Source organism: Conger conger, chromosome 5 (genome assembly GCF_963514075.1).
Source record: "Conger conger chromosome 5, fConCon1.1, whole genome shotgun sequence".
Classification (NCBI taxonomy): Eukaryota; Metazoa; Chordata; class Actinopteri; order Anguilliformes; family Congridae; genus Conger; species Conger conger.
This window is the reverse complement of record NC_083764.1, coordinates 52,410,099-52,428,547: the sequence shown is the minus strand read 5'-3', so window position 1 is coordinate 52,428,547 and position 18,449 is coordinate 52,410,099. Positions and strand designations below refer to the sequence as shown.

General features: G+C 41.2%; 1 long non-coding RNA gene across 2 annotated transcripts; it reads left to right on the top strand.

Annotated features, from left to right (window-relative positions):
- Positions 1-1,441: 1,441 nt before the first annotated feature.
- On the top strand, positions 1,442-5,819 carry LOC133128072 (uncharacterized). Of its 2 annotated transcripts, none has more exons than XR_009708716.1 (3): positions 1,442-1,488; positions 4,633-4,726; positions 5,517-5,819. It is a non-coding gene; the product is annotated as an uncharacterized LOC133128072 (long non-coding RNA). The 2 variants fall into 2 exon arrangements; XR_009708715.1 differs by lacking the exon at positions 1,442-1,488 and adding an exon at positions 3,442-3,535.
- Positions 5,820-18,449: the final 12,630 nt, after the last annotated feature.

Genomic DNA, 18,449 nt, shown 5'->3' with positions numbered 1-18,449 from the left:
TCATACAATTACATTCTTTGTTCTTTCACAAAATTCAGGATGGAAAAAGGAAAACGGTTTACCATTTTTTGTATACAAGCATGCATATGAACACATCACCCCAAAGTAGCAAAGTAATTCTCTCGGCATCATACAATTACACACTCTCACTCACTGCACCCTGTCACCTGGTCATTTTGGAGTCAAATCTGAGCCCCGCCTAGAACAAGTCATGTCAGTGACATTGAACCATGGGGCCCAGGCAGCATTGGTAGCAGTGAGTCACTGCTTTTAACTTGTGTTTGTTTCAGGAGAGACGATGCCAGCAGCCATATAACCCTGTGATTTTCTCCTGCTTGGTAGTTGAAGCTAAGCAGGGCTGAGCTTGTCTAGAAGTACTTGGATGGGAGACCTGAGAAAACTTGAATTGCTTCTAGAAGTGGTGTTGCTGGGCCAGTAGTACCAATGCCACACTGTGAAAAGGGGCACTTTGCCCTGTGAAGGTCAGTTTCTGAATGAGATAAACTATTAAAGATGAAAAAAATGTGTTCTGGATAAATTGAAAGACCTGATGGTTTGGTTGCAGATTGAGTGCCCTGTTCCTGTTCATTTGGCTCTGTACTACAGCACATTGGATTTGAAATGAAACAATGGATATGAGGTTAAATAATCAGTGTTAAAATTACATCCCTTTCTATATATACCGCTGTCGCTTTTAGGGGACCAAAAGTAATTGCTCTGTTTAAATAAAGTTTACACAAAAATTGCACAGATTTTTCTCAATTGCAAAAAAACAGCAGAAGATACAGTATTTTAAAAAATATCTGTGGCTGGCTCCAGATTGACTGTAGTAGGTCCTCCAATGCTTTCTATAACTAACTCTAAAATACACAAACTTAATACAATTTCAACTGTTTCACAGAATATATACAGTATTTTCTATATAACATAATCATGAGTTGATTGACTTCATATAATGAATTCAACATTGTTTTAAGACAGCACTGTATCATATATAATGCAATAGAAAGGTTATATCTTATTATGCTTATATCATATTCTTAAGTAACTATATTCTTTGAATATAGTTACTTACTATAGTTGCACATATGTAGTATTGTTAAAAATGATGTTTGTAAATTGCCACAAGGGATATAAGTACACAAAATCATCTAATTATTATTTTATTTTATATACTCATTACATTATTTACATTTGGCAGTTGCTCTTATCCAGAGCGACGTACAGTTGATTAGACTAAGCAGGAGATAATCTGGAGCAATGCAGGGTTAAGGGCCTTGCTCACGGGCCCAACGGCTGTGTGGATCTCATTGTGGCTACACCAGGATTAGAACCACAGACCTGTCCCAGTGATTTACCTTAACCACTACGCCACAGGCCGCCCTACTCATCAGTATATGTCGCCCCTCACCGTTTGTGACCCCACTTCCTGTCAGTCGCCCATAATAACTTTTAGCTCTCCTCCTCTTCTTGTGTTGGCGGGAAGAGGTATGTGTCGTTATCGTCAGCCCTTCGTCATTATTTTTACCCCCCATACTTCATTTATCCATCCCTAATGTATCTTGTGTTATGATTTTGGGTCTCTAATTTGTGTACGTTTGATTGGAATAACGTTGGCCAGGCTTAATAGCCTAGAATTGAATAGTCATGAGAGTGGTTGTTAACGTTACTGTTCATGCTTGGCCTGTTCTATTTGCAAATGCTAGCAAGAGCATGCGCCTACAACATGACACAGGCTAACTCAACTAGTAGCTACTAGTTGCAACTAACACTCTGGATGTGGGCTACGCGGGGGACATGTCCCACTCACTTCCCGTGCCGAAAAAAACGGTTCCCGAAAGAAAAGCGGTGCTTTCTAACCATATACGTCCGACTAGGGAGGGTTCTATGCTAGCTCGCTAGCTAACGTTATCTAACTGACGTTACGGTAGCTAGCTAACGTTATCTAGCTAGTAGCCAGCGTCCAGTTCTACCTAAAATAAATTACGTGTTTCACAATACATTAACAAAATATGTAGCTAGCTGTCTATATCTCTGTGTGTATGTCCGCAATGAACAGGGGATATGGTTATGTGTAATGTTAGGCTGGAGTATGCCTGAAATAGCCTAGTCTAATGTCTGAAAGCTACTGAAGTAGTTGTCTTCGGTGGTTCACAACTTCAATGGACGCATACATTTTTACGGCGAACGTTGGAAAAAATCGAACTCATGCAGAACACGAAAGAAAGGCAATGCGCTGGTTCTGCAACGCAATGATGCAGCGTCTTGCAACCTTCCATTTTAAATGATTGAACTTCCGGTGTAACGTAATGCAATCATGCAGCCTGCGTACACGGCGTAATAAAACCATTTGTTTGTCTAACGTTAGCTAGCTATAGCCTGATCTGGGGCTCACTCAGTGCAGCGAGCTAGCAAATGTGAGTCAGCTAAACCAAATTCGTGTAAGCAGTGCTAAAATATTACATTATATGTCATTTCATGTACTAGTTTGAAATAAAATGTTTCTCGTCCCTGATAATGTGTATGTCTATCAATATCAGGGATGTGATTTTTCCTGATTAAACAGGACTTCCTGCTTTTCTGACCTGATTGGCTAGACTTCACTGTGTCTATCTTGTGTTATATAATTTCTCTTAGGACAGCCCTGTTCTGCTATACCCTCAGTGAGGTATAGGCTACTCAATGGTCACTCTTACATAGCTTCAGTGTTCCTGTGCAGTAATGGGGAGAACCTGACAGAAGGTCTACCATCTCTGTAGCACCCCATGCAGTCCAGAGCCCGGGGTCCTGAAGTCATGACTCTTACGATGCTCCAGCGATGCGATGTTTCATATACCACTCTGATCAAAGGAGTCTGACTAGTTGTTGTTGGCCGCTCAGGTGGGCTTTGGCTTCAGTCTAGCCATAGATTGATGGAGAGCTGAAGAGATGGTTGTTCTTCTGCTAGATTCTCCCGTCTGCGCAGGAACTCTGAAGCTCTTTTACAGTGACTGATAAATAGCCTACCTCACTGATGGTGGAGTAATAAAGGGCTGTCCACTTGAAGTGGAGGGTCCTGTCTTGATGTCATCAGGTCTAAGAGAAATTATATAACAAGAATTAAACGCAGCATGAAATGAAAGTCTAGCCACCAGAACTACTACAGAGAGCTGTCACTATGATAAAGTAGGTCTAGGCTAGTGCATATATAAACTATTTTTAAAAACACACTCATGCATGTGCACATAGTTGGCCGTATAAGATGATAGTATTATTAAATATACTTGCATGTCCTTGCATGCTCTGCACTCTGTATATTTTATCTGCTTTTTTGTCCTTTGCCAATCACATGCCTGATTATGGTTTGGGTGTGTGCCTGTGTGAGCATGTGTGTGTGCCTATGTGTGTGTGCGTTCACATGTGTTTTGTGTGTATTGTCTGAAGTGTTGTCTTTCATGTGTCAGTTCTTCAGGAAGGACCAGGGTGACTACTTCATTGGCTGCCTCTTCCTTACAGAGCTCAATCCTTTGTCTCCTTAGGGAAGATGCTCATCCAGGTGAAAGACACACACACACACACACCCCACAATTACATTCAACAGTGATGGCTTTTAAGTGTCTGCAGCATATGTACATCTCAGGGGTTTCCAAACCTTTCGAACTCACTACCCCACTTTGGAAAAAATTCAAGAAAATGCTGTCACATGCAGCTGATTGATCTAGAAGTCAATGGAAAACTCAAACGGATGAAAACTTGACCCACCATTTATTTTATGCATTTTGTTGATAATTGGCAGCCATCTTGGATTTATGCAAATTAGACATTTCCGCAAGTAGGATTTCTTAGGGTGCCGGCACGGATGGTGCAGTGGGTAGCACTGCCGCCTCACAGCAAGGAGGTCCTGTGTTCGAATCCGGTCAGTCGGGGCCTCTCTGTGTGGAGTTTGCATGTTCTCCCCGTGTTTGCGTGGGTTTCCTCCGGGTACTCCGGTTTTCTCCGACAGTCCAAAGACATGCAGGTTTGGCTGATTGGAGAGTCTAAATTGCCCGTGGGTATGAGTGTGTGAGTGAATGGAGTGTGTGCCCTCTGATATTCCTGCCTTTCGCCCAATGTATGCTGGAATAGGCTCCAGCCCCCTGCGACCCTGTTCAGGATAAGCGGGATCAGATAATGGATGGATGGGTGGATGGATGGATGGATGGATTTCTTAGGATTTTTAGTATGATGTTCTGGAGACTTCATAGAAATGCTCTGTGGTGAAAAATATACAGTAATGCTTACCTCTACGCTGAACCTAATATTAATACCTTTATACTTCCCTGTTGGGAAAATGCGTATTCTAGATAAACCCAACTCCCTTTATACTTGCCTGTCACGCTTACCTGTAGAGAGAAATCCACGCGAATCCTAGTACTTACCTGTCTGAAGCCCTGTGGCCCTGTATCTCAAGTGTTTGCTTTCCACCGTTCCTCATCTTCCCCCTTCTGCCCAATATTTTGCAATGTTTTACCAACTATTTAATTCTTCATTTCTTCAGTGTAGTCCAACCTGTTGTGATATTGAAAGTAAAACGGCCAGAATGTGCACTGAAGGAGAGTGAGTAGTGCATCTTGTCAGCTGTTAAAATACATTTTCTCCTTTCTCCTGATATAGTGGAACTTCCATTCAGCAAACCAGAGAAGTTGTCATCCAATGTCTCATTGATCACCTGGGTGAAGATGCGAGTGCCTTGATCAAGGACTTTGAGGTGAGCTTCTTTTGCAGGCTTTTCCAATGGACTGGGATTCGTGGGGCTTTTCCCCTTGAGCAATGTTGCACATATTTTACACTTATCAGTCATAGTCATATTCAAGTACACAAGGTTTCTACCACTAGAGTTTGACATTACAGCACTATAACATAGCGCTGTACCATCTCACTGGAGCAACACCTCCACCACCACCACCAACCCCCACCTCCACCACCACCCCCCTCCACCACCACCACCAACCCCCACCTCCACCACCACCCCCCTCCACCACCACCACCAACCCCCACCTCCACCACCACCCCCCTCCACCACCACCACCAACCCCCACCACTACCAACCCCCACCTCCACCACCACCCCCCTCCACCACCACTACCAATTCCCACCTCCACCACCTCCCTCCACCACCACCACCAACCCCCACCTCCACCACCACCCCCCTCCACCACCACCACCAACCCCCACCTCCACCACCACCCCCCTCCACCACCACCACCACCCCCCTCCACCACCACCACCAACCCCCTCCACTCCACCACTAACAACAACAACCCCCTCCACCACTACCAACCCTCTCCACTCCCCCACTAACAGCAACAACCCCCTCCACCACTACCAACCCTCTCCACTCCACCACCACCTAGCCCATCAGCCACAACCAGGCTTGCCTGGTCTTGTTATTTCAATTATCTAGTTTTCCTTATTTAGTTATTTCATTAACGTTCATTAAGTTATTTCATTAACGCCTGCCATCCTGCTATAACCAATTGCCTTTACAATGTCTGCAGGATGCCGGTGATTCAGCTGTCAACATGGAAGAGCTGGTGCCAGAGGTGATGGCTATGTACCTGGTGAAGAAGGAAGGTGGACTAGTCAACGATGTAGGGGTCGTTATTGAAGGTTCTACTGTACTCGGCCATCTTGGGGATCTCAGCAGAGCCTGCTGCTACCTGGTTTCACTGACCTGGTATGCCTTCAACCTGAAATACACCAAAACCCAAATACATTTTCGAGGTATTTCAGAAGATCCTGCTGGAAGTGGATCCTGTAAACCTTTCTATAAAGGTGCAAAGACTGAAGAACAATGTGGTCATCTAGATGCTGGGCGGCAACCGGGCAGATGAGTATGTGAATCATATGCCCAATTGGACCGTGTGTGTGGAATGTGAAAATACATGGAATATATGGGCCATTTTGCCAGACTACCTCCAGGTCTTATCTGGCTTACAATGCAGATCTGTTTTCAAAGTGTTTTTTGTGCATTTACACAGCAAAGAAAATGCGTATTAATGCAAGGGATGATATTTATTTATTTATTTAAATTTTATTTTAATTAATTAATTTTTTCACATTTTCCAGCTCTGGGAAAGTTTGCATTTGTGCAAATAGTCACTAGTTTCATATTTGATGTTGTTCATATTTATTAATATTGGCACATTGCGGTTAAAATGAATAGCTTAATATACAATCTTCAAGTAAAATACTCTTATAGCATGTAGTAAATGAAGTTAGAAAATTTAAGTAAATGCAACACATTTGTTTTAATAAGTAACTGCCAAGTTTTCCGTTATATCCTACAAAAGTTTTCAATTACATCTACTCCGTTTGTTCAGTGGTTTCTACTCATTTTTAATAGGTTGTACTCGGTATTTCAGTTACATCTACTCAATTTATTAGGTAATTGTGCTAAATCAATTGATTTAGACATCATTGAAAATATTTCTTACATCTGATCATTATTGATCATTATTTGTTTTACCCCATTTAATTTCAAAATCTGCTCAATATTAGTGTAATTCTGTTGCACTAATTAAATTAAGTAATATGCAGTAAGACATGCTATGCAGGAGTCACAATTATTAAGTTTCAGTTCTAACTAGCTAATTAGCAAAATACATGGTAGCATAAACATCTCACAAAATTATATATTTACTGGGTTCTGTGACCAAGATATGGTACCAGTAATGAAAAACAGAACACTCAATTATTGTGGATATATACAATGCCAGAACTGCAAGTAAACTGTGATTATACGACAGTGACATAGTTACTGTGAAACCTATTACAACCAAGTAATTACATAGAGTAAAAGGTTTGCTTGGGTTTGAGGTTAGAGTTAAGGTAGGAGTAGGGCATGGGGGCAGATTTAATTGTACAATGAGGTCATGCAAGTCATGTTATTCATTTTCATAGGGCAATCTTGCATCACATGGATTGCACTGACAATTGCAGTCATTTTAGGGGGAAACTGAATCTTTTTTTGTCAAATACTGAAGCAACAACTGCTTTGAGGAGCACAGGTTTTTCACTTACTATCTTTGAGGCAACTGATGAGATCAGCTTAGCTGAAGCTAGGGCTCACCTTTCTCTGCATTTTGGAAATACACAAATCAAGGTAATGTCCTTTTCACAACAAGGGTACAGTAAACCAAAAGCATAATAGTTTCTAATTCTAAAAAGCCACAATAATCTGTATCCACTCAAATATTTTCAGTGAGAAAATATTTTCATATGTTATAGTAATATTTTGTCATTATGACTCTAGAAAAACAAACCCCAAAGGGTTGCCGTTCAGAAGAGACCTGCCTATACATTATGGCTGTAGTCAAAAGGGTTCAAGAATGGTAACATTTTTATTTTGGGTATGTTATTTTCAAGCTTGTGTTAAAAAAAGGATTCAAGCAGGCGACCTTGGATTGAAAATGAACCTACGGTATACTACTTACAAAGACAAGTTCTAACTGCTGCTGGAAAATCTAAAGGCAGGTGAATGTAGTTGTTTCCCTCTTCAGCCTCCAGCTTCTGACATACGATGTTGGGTGTGGCTTTACAGCAGTCACCTCAGTATGCTTCCACATTTTACTTTGGCACACCGGCAGGTCCCAGACATGAGTAATTATTTTTCTGTAAAGGTTCAAATAGAACATGGTTTTAAGGTAGCTTTTCCCATAGACTATATTTACTGTGTGCACACTGGCAGCAATGTATTTCCAGAATTTGGCGTAACTGTGTCATTTTGTGGCAGGCATTGTTTTTTAAACTATCATTGTGATAATACAGTGGTAGCAATAATTATTTGATCCCTTGCTGATTTTGACAAAATAATCCACAATAACAACATCATATACATTTTATAAATATAATATCATATTTTCACATGCAATAAGTATTTGATCCATAGAACAATAGGACTTAATACTTGGTGGAGAAACCTTTGTTGGCAAGCACAGAGGTCAGACGTTTGTTGTAGTTTTTCACCAGGTTTGCACAGATCTTGGGAGGGATTTTGGTCCACTCCTCTTTGCAGATCCTCTCCAAATCCTTAAGCTTCCGAGGCTGTTGCTTGGCAACTTGAAGCTTCAGCTCCCTCCACAGATTCAATGGGATTTAGGTCTGGAGACTGGCTAGGCCACTCCAGGACCTTAATATGCTTTTTGAGCCACTCCTTTGTTGCCTTGGCCGTATGTTTTGGTTCATTGTCATGTTGGAAGACCCATCCACGACCCATTTTCAGTGCTCTCACTGAGGGAAGGAGGTTGTTGCCCAAAATTTCCTGGTACATGGCCCCATATTTCCTTTTACATATTTTTCAAGAGCTCAATGTCCTGGTGCCATAGGAACCAGCTGTCCAGACATACCTCCAACAGAGTGAATGTTTGTCTGGTGTCCCATGCCTCGCTGCAAGAAGGCTCCTATGTCCGGCTAACTATGTTGAGTGGCGCCGCAGTCAAATTGTTGCTCAAACATTTCACATTCCGCCTTAAACAATGGAAGACTGAGATGTGGAAAATACTGACGTACACAGTTCCTGTTTGCACCACTCCAAGACAGTAGCGGGGTGGCAAAGATAAACACACTAGTGTGGCTGTTGTGCTGTTACCTACTGAAGTTAATGTCTCTGGAACTGTTGTCTGTTTTACAATATCCTTGCTTATGAGGGCTGAGCAAAACAGGATGTGCTAGATTTCAGGATTCTGAAAAGGATCTAATGATTTCTTTTCATTGCCATTTTGAATATTTCAAAAAGCCACTACTGAATATTTGTTCATATTGTCATGCCTCTCAGGAGTTTTTCACTACTGCCTTTTCCCCTTGAGGAATAGTTTTTTGCCCAATGGCTGTTTTACTACTCATGTTCAGCACTTCCTAAAAAATCTGCAGAATGCTTGAGTTGTTGCTACTTTTAAAAAATGAACCCTTTTGCTGCTACTATCAAAAATGCCTCTGCATCATGCTGAGAATTGTGGAAGTCTCATCCGACGCTGAAAGAGGAGAAACAGAAAATGCAGTGACTTCATCCATCCCAGAACCCTGGAGCCAGGGGTGCAGGGAGCTGGGCTGGGGTGGGGCAGGGAGGGGGCCAGAGAACGGAAGCCCCCCCCCCCCCCCCCCTGAAAAACATGGTAGGGCCTTGACCTGTCCTCCTCACTCAGGGGAACATGCAACGAGAGATGAGATCACTACGGTGTTGTCTGAAAACTGCTTGTCCAGGTCCTTCACAGCTGGTCCACATGGAGCAATCTTTCTTTATTAGTTCTGCTGGCCCGGGTTGCTCCTAATGCTAACCAGAAACAAACCATGAGATTTTTCTCTTTTTCTCTCTCGCACTCTCTTTCTCTGCACATGGGTGTTGCCCTGGACCAGATTTCTGCATCTTTTCCAGACTGCATTAGGCGTGATTATGAAACTGGAGGGAAAAAAATTAACTGCTTCGCTTTCTGTACAGTCTTGGGTGATTCCAGGGCTTTTCACCAACACATGCTGGAAAGTCAGCAACACTAACAAAATAATCCTTTCAGTCTTGGACATATTAGGAATACATTATTTTTAACATTACATATGACTAAGCATTTCATATGTGGTGAATGTTTGTGGAGCGTTGCCTTTTTATTTCAATGATTTATTTTTCTTTCGCGAAGCCACCACACCCCTCACAGACATGAAATCAAAATAATTCTCACAAGATAAGATGCTTTAAAACACAAGCGGCTATATTTGTTTATACACATTTTTCTCCGGTTCTCATTTCCTTCCCTTCCGCCCTCTAAGTACATAACCAAAGGTAACTTAAAATCAAAGGAAATAAATACCTTCATTCATAGCGTTGACCCTTTCTAAGTAGCATGTAATGTATAATTCCAAATGCGTATCATGGAACAGAATGTGGGACAGAATTTAATTGAAGAACAAAAAAAACAAAAACTTAGTAATTACAGTGAATATGGTAAATATGCATCTGCCTAAATATGCATGCGCGCCCTGTTTTCAGATCCAGTCCTCAGATGGAATTCATCTGAAGACGAGAGTGTAATTTAAAACCGCTTGTCATCTGGCGAAAGAGCAGGTTCTACTCCCACATTAACCTCTGGCGTGCAGCATAAACACAGCCGCGGCTCCAGAACCGTGCTCCCATAGAACTTTATTTTCAAGGTCCCCGAAACCCGCTGGGGGACAAGGTCATTTTTTTCTTCACGTTTCTGTGCTAGTCAGAGAGCCGTGATCAGATTAATAGGAAGAGTTTTCCCTTCTTACTGTTAAAAGAGGGGAATGCGTAAAACGCTGACGCAAGAAACTTAGGCTTTTTTCCAAATCCGTTCATAATCGAGGGGTAGCTGGGTTTGATTCTTTTGTTTGTCTTTTCAGACTATGTAGAGGTTCTGTGAGGTCATTTCACACTGCCTTATATCAATAAAGCGTATGATCTTAACCACAAACGCAGGCGCAAGAAATAGTTCAACTGAATGCCTTTTTATCCTGCAAAATAGAAAAAAAAGAAACATGCTACAAACAGTTATCCCACACAACTCTTCTTATACTGGTCAACACAGCAACACTGAGGCTCAAATAGAGAGAAGAGGTCCAATCACAGCTGAGAGAGGGAAATGTGAGGTTCTTTTCCAACCTATTGTGATGGTCTGTGTGCAAAGTGCCAAGTTATTTTTAGTGGCAGCAAGTCCCAGATGATCACCTGACTACTTTGAGATCTTAAAGCTGACCGATGAGAACTGAAAGCCCCTCGCCCCCAGCCCTAATCTCCCCCCAAGAGGGACTGGTCACCCTGTCAACTTAGTGAACTTAGAGGAAGGAGGAGGGAGAGGTACAGAAGGGGAAGAAAGGAGAGGAGCAGGCAGCAGAGAGAGAGAGGTTAAAGAGGGTGAAGAAGAAAAAAGAAATATAAGGAGGGAGACAGAGGAAGAAAAGAGACTGGGGGGGGGGGGGGGGCAGGGGCGCCAAGGGGGGACTAGAAGGCCAACACTCCTGATCTTGCAGAAACACTAAACAACAGCAACTTCACACAGAAATGCAGGTACTGATGTTGCCCACTGCCATCATACCTGTAGACCATGTTTCAGCACCCAGGGAACAGAGGCTTCCCCTCTAACCCATTGTCACTGAGGGAGTTACAATTTTGGTTAGGTTCACCCCCAACTCCCCTACCCCAAACCCCACCTTCCGACACCCCCAATGGTCCCCTCTCCAATCCCATGTTGAAAAATGGCAGACTCGCTGAAAAAAGAAAAGAAAAAAAAGCACATATTTTCCCGTCCTTCCTCTGTGGAACTGAAGCGATAATGCCTCTGTCAAGGGCAGGTTAGCCGGTGTGGTGCTTACAGTTCCTGTGGTGCGGAAGCGTTAATGCGCTGCATCGCGCTACTGTCCATTTGTCACATATTTTCCGTGTGACATGTTCGGGTCCTTCGCGCTGGGATGAAGGGGGATCTGGGCGCATTACGGCAATGACGGAGCAGCCCCCTGTCCTTGGCACGCACAATGCATTGACTGTCATTGGCAAGACTAGATAATGAAAGTTTACTTATACCTGCGATTGAGAAAACCTGACTCATCAGAAGCTGTGACAGTCCACACTTTAACCTCATATTCATTATTTAATTTCACATGTAATGTGCTGGAGTACAGAGCTAAAAGAACGGAAATTGTACCGCTGTCCAAATACTTACAGATTGCACTGTACTGTATCTGCACACAGCAGTACTGCTGGCTCTCACCTCTCTGAAGAATATTTTGATTAATTCGACTTGGTATTCTTTGGTATTGGAGAGAAAACTTAATACAGAAATCAATACAATGTGACATACTGCATTGTAGTGGTGTAATGTACAGTGTAACTCTCATTGGCTTGAATGTGTACCTTCTGCAGGTCTCCAAAAGATTATCAGTGGCAAGATGCTCTTATTGTTTTCCAAGAGAAGAAAAGTCAGTAAGTCAAAAAGGTCCCGGGGAAAGGTTGTAGCTGGATACACAGCACACATCATGTCTGACTTCAGGTACTCCTGGTGCTTTTGTAAGCTGTATTGATTTATGAGGTAAAACATTTATGACTGTCCTAGCTGCCATACAACCCTCTGTTTTCAGTGTGTGAAACATAGAGACAGGACTCTATGAGTGAATCTGTATGTGGGCGTAAGTTTGGAAATTGTATTACAACGATACGGCAAGCATATGTGCTTTCTGTATCTCTCTCCTCCTCTCTAATTACCTCCAAAATTGCTGTTCACAGGAAACACTCTGTCTAACTGTAGCCACTGTCACACAGCAGATGGATTCATTGCACACCAGCCCTCTCGCATATCTCTGTCAGATTCACAGACCAGGGAGCAGCGGTACACCCTGCAATGCTGTGACTGCCAAGCATGGCTTTCCTCTCATTTTATAAAGTAAGCAATTGCTCCAGAGTAAACAAATGACTGAAAATAAAAATGTCACCCCTAATATTTTTGGCTAAAATGTTTGAACATGTTTCAACTGGCATCAAAATGATATTTGCCCACACAGTTGTGGCCCAAAGGAAGATACAGTCATGAACAGGTAATTGATGACACCTCACTCTATATAGGTAATATAAGGCATATGCTGCGATGGAACAAAATGATTGTGCATCAGTCAGGAAATATATAATAACTAAGAAAGGTTATTCTATCACCCTACCATGGGCTAAACTCTCTGACTGAGCATTTAACATAAGCTTTCAACAGATTCCCCGTTTAAAAAAAACTCCATTAGTAATTGCAAAACCAGGGCTCCGTGACTAAAGCAAACAGCTTGGAGGCATACATTCTCATCTACTCCCATATTAAAAACCTACAAGGTTGACCGATAAAGCAGAAACATTGCTTATGCTGCAAATGTACACAGCCAAGTGCAAGCAAAAAAAAAAAACGATGGCCCTTCTGTCAGAACTGACAAAATGTTTCTCACAGAAGAGATGGCAGCTCTCGCTGCTATATGAGCCATTGAGATAGAGCCATGAGAAACTGTGCTGCACATATGAAATGACCTTTTATACATTTGCAAACCAAAAACACCTCAAGAAGCTATCAGGACCATAGCAAACTCAGACTCTAGCCGTGTAACGATCATGCTGTGTTGGTGCGTGTAGCTGCATTATTCACTGAAAGCATCCGTCAGGGTGATTGCTGTACATGTTTTAATCAAATATTCATTAGGTGCCTGACAGATTCTGCTGTTTTTTTTCACCGATCTTTTCCAGCGTAATATGGAATATGGCTTCATTAATATACATTGGATATGCATGGATGCACAAAGACGCTGGGAAGCATTATGTAGCAACGCCATATAAACCCATATAATAAAAAGCTTGTGAAAAAGCAGTGAATTCTAGTAATACAATCAGGCTTTTGGAATACAATAACTAGGGAAGCCTCTATGGAAAATATCAGAGGCCGTGATTACACTCATTCATCGTAGATAAGAATCTACAGTTGAAATGTCGTTTTTTTGATATACTGTTGACATCCCCTGTTGTTTTTCTTCAAACGGCAAGGAGTGCCGCAACAGACCTGTCCAAGAAAAACAAGTATGTAGGGAGGGAGTGAGGCCCTGCAAAATCTGAGAGAAACAGGCCCGTTTTGACCCAGGAATACAAACGGAAGAAAACATGCAATTTAAATAACTTTAGAGGCAAATTTATAACCATGGTCATTATTCAAAGCTCACTTGTTATTGCCTCACCCCAAGCTTCACAGAGCCCCTCCGATCAACCCAGTGTGCATGGCAGTTATTACCTCACTTTTATTGCGTGCATAATGTTCTTTCAAAGTTACTCTTGCGCTTTTGTTCAAACGGCTAAAGCGTGTATGTACCTGAAATCTCTATTTGCCGCCCAGCCTCAAGGAAGGGGAGGTGATGGCATAATAATGAAAAGAAAATTAACTGAAGCTTATTAGCTGTGTTTCCATAACACAGAAGGCAGCTGCTCCATGCTCACATGAAATTACGGGTGGCGTATGGGGACGAAAAAATAGCAGTGCGCATTCCACATAATCAAGTCTTCCTTGATGTATGACAAAGAAAGATATTTAGATAAATTTCACCTTGTCTCAAGGGGAACTGGAGAGCCAAACTTTGAGAAGAGAAGTCTGGGGAAAGTGATTTGTCAAAGTCACAGGAGGATGACACAAGGCAACCTATCCCACATAAAAGGGGCAGTATGGGTGTTAACCTTGCCTTCAACATGAAGTCAGAGGAGGGACATGTTCTTTTAACACTGATGGAAATCACATATATACTTGGAAACAGCAGGAAGAACTGCAGTTTAGGTCAATGTCACCTAGATGTTGGGAAGCCTGCACTAAATTGACCTAAAGTACAGCTTCTCATTCAGTGAAAATAAATCATATCCATACCAAACGTTTGTTTACACATTCATCTGTACAAGCAGCTGAATCCCTTCAGTTTATGCCATTCTATAAAGTGAGTGAGAATTTGTGAGTATTAGCACAGGAAATACTGAATATTTCAAACTACCAATTTAGACAACTACTAGTGTAACATGTGTTTACTTGGCGACATAATAACAGTTACTTGTTACATAGCAATGCATTTATTGCTGTCTAATCCATTGTATGAACAGACCGAGAAAGAATCATGAGGAAAACAGGTATCTGCAACCTCTGGAAAGCAGTTGCTTATCTGACTGAATCAATTCACCTTCATATAATATATTTGCTTTTAAATATTTACATAAATTACCTGCATTATACATTGCAACTAACATTAATGCTTCTGTCATGAATTAGGACTTGCCCTTTCTCTACAATGAAAAATATGGGTTGTGAATGAATGCGTGATGTTGTATTGCTAAACTTTATATGCAGGAATAAGCAAAATACCCCCACATCCCTCTTTTTAAAATAGTCTTAATTTCTAACTTAATTTCCCCTCTGTAGAATCCCATGAAGTCTTCTTCAGTTATCGTGTGCAGTCACACAATATTGTGTGCAGTCACACAAATATAGATTGAGGGCATGCAGCCAGTCTTGTTAAATCACGCTCCCGTCATTTAAATTCTCACAAAAACTGTCTCTTACAATCAAAATGGAGAATCACGGAACATGTTTAGCCAATGTGTTAAGATGTGTGTTTCCAAGAAAATTTATCTTAAAGTAATTTAGATGATGTTTTGTGCATTTGTCAAACAGATTATGATACCCAAGGAAATGTACTTGTATACATTTATAAACAATAAGAAAAAATATATATACATTCTTGTGGCAATACACAGAGGCCCTCTTGTGGGGCGTCTTTGCCATTGCTCACTAGAGGGGATGTGTGACTTCAGCTGATGGGAATATTCATGTTATTTGCCAAGACAAACTTGTAAAAGATATTTTTACTTTGTACTGAGAAGTCTGCAGACATGATGTCTGACATCATCTACATAAAAAGGGGTCCATAACTGGGGGCTAGGTCACATTTGACTATCTAACAGCATGCTATTACCAACAGCAGCGAAGCATGCATCTTGACTTACATTGAAACATTATATGATGCAAAAGTGGTACACCTTGAATAAGTATTTCAATAATTGATATATAGTAGGTTTCTACTGTGTTTCCGTGGTTTCTGTGAAGTTTTTAATAGTTTTTAAAAATATCTGCCAATCTCCCAGTCTGAAATCTAATAAATTGATCCAGATTAGTTTAATTTGGCTAATATAGGACTGGCAACTAAGCTTGAGATTTGCAGCCTTGTGCATTTTAAACATAGCTAATATATCACTATGTACAGCTCTTCAAACTCTTTCAAGACTGACTGCAACAACCTATCAGACCCTTCTACAGTAACTTGAACTTTTCAGGACACGTTGGCCATTTAGTCCTTTATATTCAAACCACTCTGAACCACTATACCTCCTTGATTAGTAGATTATGCATTACCTGAAACTTTAGGCATTTTAGTGTACCCATACAAAAGATCCTGAAAATGTACATATGATTCAAGAAAATATAATCATAGCTACAATGCAATTTCTCAAAATTGTGGCCACCATTGGGGATTTCCAGTGACGCTTATCACCAAATAAAAATATTGTGTATTACCGCATTTAATTAATAATAGCATAATAATAATACATTTGTGAATGTCGGCACATAGTCTGAAGTGTGACTTCATTGCATAGAACACTGTCTAGGCCAAACTAAAACGCAGCCTACATTTTTATCTATATGAATATAAACATATTACGATGATATTCAATGTGGAAAATGATTAGCCTATTTAGTGAAGTTATACTATTTAGAGTGATGCTGTGAAATGGGAAATGAGAAATGCCACAGCAGAAAACTTTATTTCCCACGTCTCCGTGTTCAGATCGGACCATCCACACCCGTATGAAATTGATTGGCATAAATGATGTAACTTTCCACCACATAACTCTCAAAGGTACTGTCGCAGAGATGGCACTCTTATCGAAGGTGGCTTCCGCGCTTACTATTTTACTTGCGGCTACAACCGCCTATTAGGCCTAGCTACTTCTACATTCCACTACCAAGTACGATTTCAGAACCATGGAAACGTATGCTCGTGGATGGAGTGATCCGTGGTATTCTGCATGTGGTAGGCCTAAGTTGTCAGTTCATTTTACTTTTAAGCGAAAACAAAATGCTTATCTCACGTATTTGAATAAAATGTGTTTTGCCATTCGTAAATTTATGAAATCATAGCACCAAATAATCATAGCACCTGCTGGGTTGCCTTCGAGAATGTTAAGGTAGTTCATCAAATAGTCATAACATTGCAACCATTAACCAGCTAGTTAAAGCCAAAGTAGGCCTAATAATCAAGAATGTATTTACAGTATTTTATACAAATAGCCATTACGCCTTTGCAAATATTTTTACATCACGTCAAAGCACCCAATAGACGTAGGCTATTGACTCTTTTCACTAGTTATTACCCAGATAGCAAGTGACTCCCGATCTGTGCCGCTGCCGGCTGACGAAGATCCGGCCTGGAGTCGCTTGCTGTCTGGGTAGAACGACCCAAGCAGTGTAGCCTAGTTTTTTTTTTTTTTTTTTTACGAGCTTTTAAATATCTATGTTGACTATTAGTCATTAATATATCATTAATATATCCAATTTCACTTCGTTTTCGCAAAATCTTCAGTCCTATCCTATATTCTTCGTTCTTAATACTCGACACAAATCTTGACCTTAACTCATCCGCCAAGGTGGAGAACCCGCCTGTGTAACTGTTTTCGCCAAATAAATATTGCAATTAAATCTCAGTTCAGCTATAGGGTGAATTCAGGTAGCCTAATTTGGGTCCCAAATTACCTGAATTCACCCTACAGAACGTAAATAAAGCGGTATTCCTGATGTATAATGTTTAGTTTCTGTGCAGTTCATGGTTGCTCAAATCGAGCTGATTGGGAGAAAAGTCGTGTGGTTTGCATACAAGTCGTGTGGTTTGCCAAAGAGTATTAGACATCAGGGTGAAGAAACACGAAGGTTGTCAGAGGTAAGAGGACATCTAAGGAAAGCAAAGTGGATATCCACTATAAGTAGGCAATGTACTGACGCCAGAAAAAAAAAGACTGGATTATCAACAATCAAAACATTCTCTCTTCGCGGTTACTGACTTGGCAATAATGCATAAATCAAAATTTAGTAGGAATTTAAGTTATAACTACGTTTCAACCTAAGTACAGCTAGCGACCCAGTCCTACAGAGGACACGCGGAGGCTTGATGAATAAATGATTTACTATTAAAATGTTGGCATGTTTATTTTAAGAAGTCGCCGGTTTATAGCGAACACGTTACAACCCAGATAGAATGTTGACACTGCCCCGGCTTTGCAAAGCTACATTTGGCCCGCAAAAAAAAAAAAATCATAATACAAAAACGGGGCCGGGCCTGTGTCCTTTTGCATCACGGGCCAATACCGGGGCGTCCAACTCCGTCAATATTTTCCCAAGTCTGGATCTGGCTTGGATGTGCCACCATATCGAACATTAAATCTAAACCAGATCTTTAATTCAGACCACTGATAAGATCATTCTATTTGCTGTTTCACATGGGAGAGCTGACCAAGGCAAACATATAGGTACAGAGTAACAACGAAAACCAGCAGAGCCACACTACTACCTGGATCAGGGTTGCAGACCCGTTAGCTCCTACTAACTGCTGTGTGCTCTCACCATTGAGCTCTCATTCCATCTTTAAAAAAGGTTATTCTGCCCTCTAGTGGCAGTGAGTTGTATTTAGTGCGACTGTACTTACATTTTGAAGTGGGGAGGCCTAAATATTTGCTTCATGTCATTTTTATGTAATGCTTTCTCAATAATCAATATTTCCTGTCTCCCTAAAGGAGCCTTGTTGAGCTTAATTTGGGTCCTTTGAATCCTTAAACATATTCAGTGTTTATTCATGTCCAGCATGCAGTGTGATACCCTTGATGG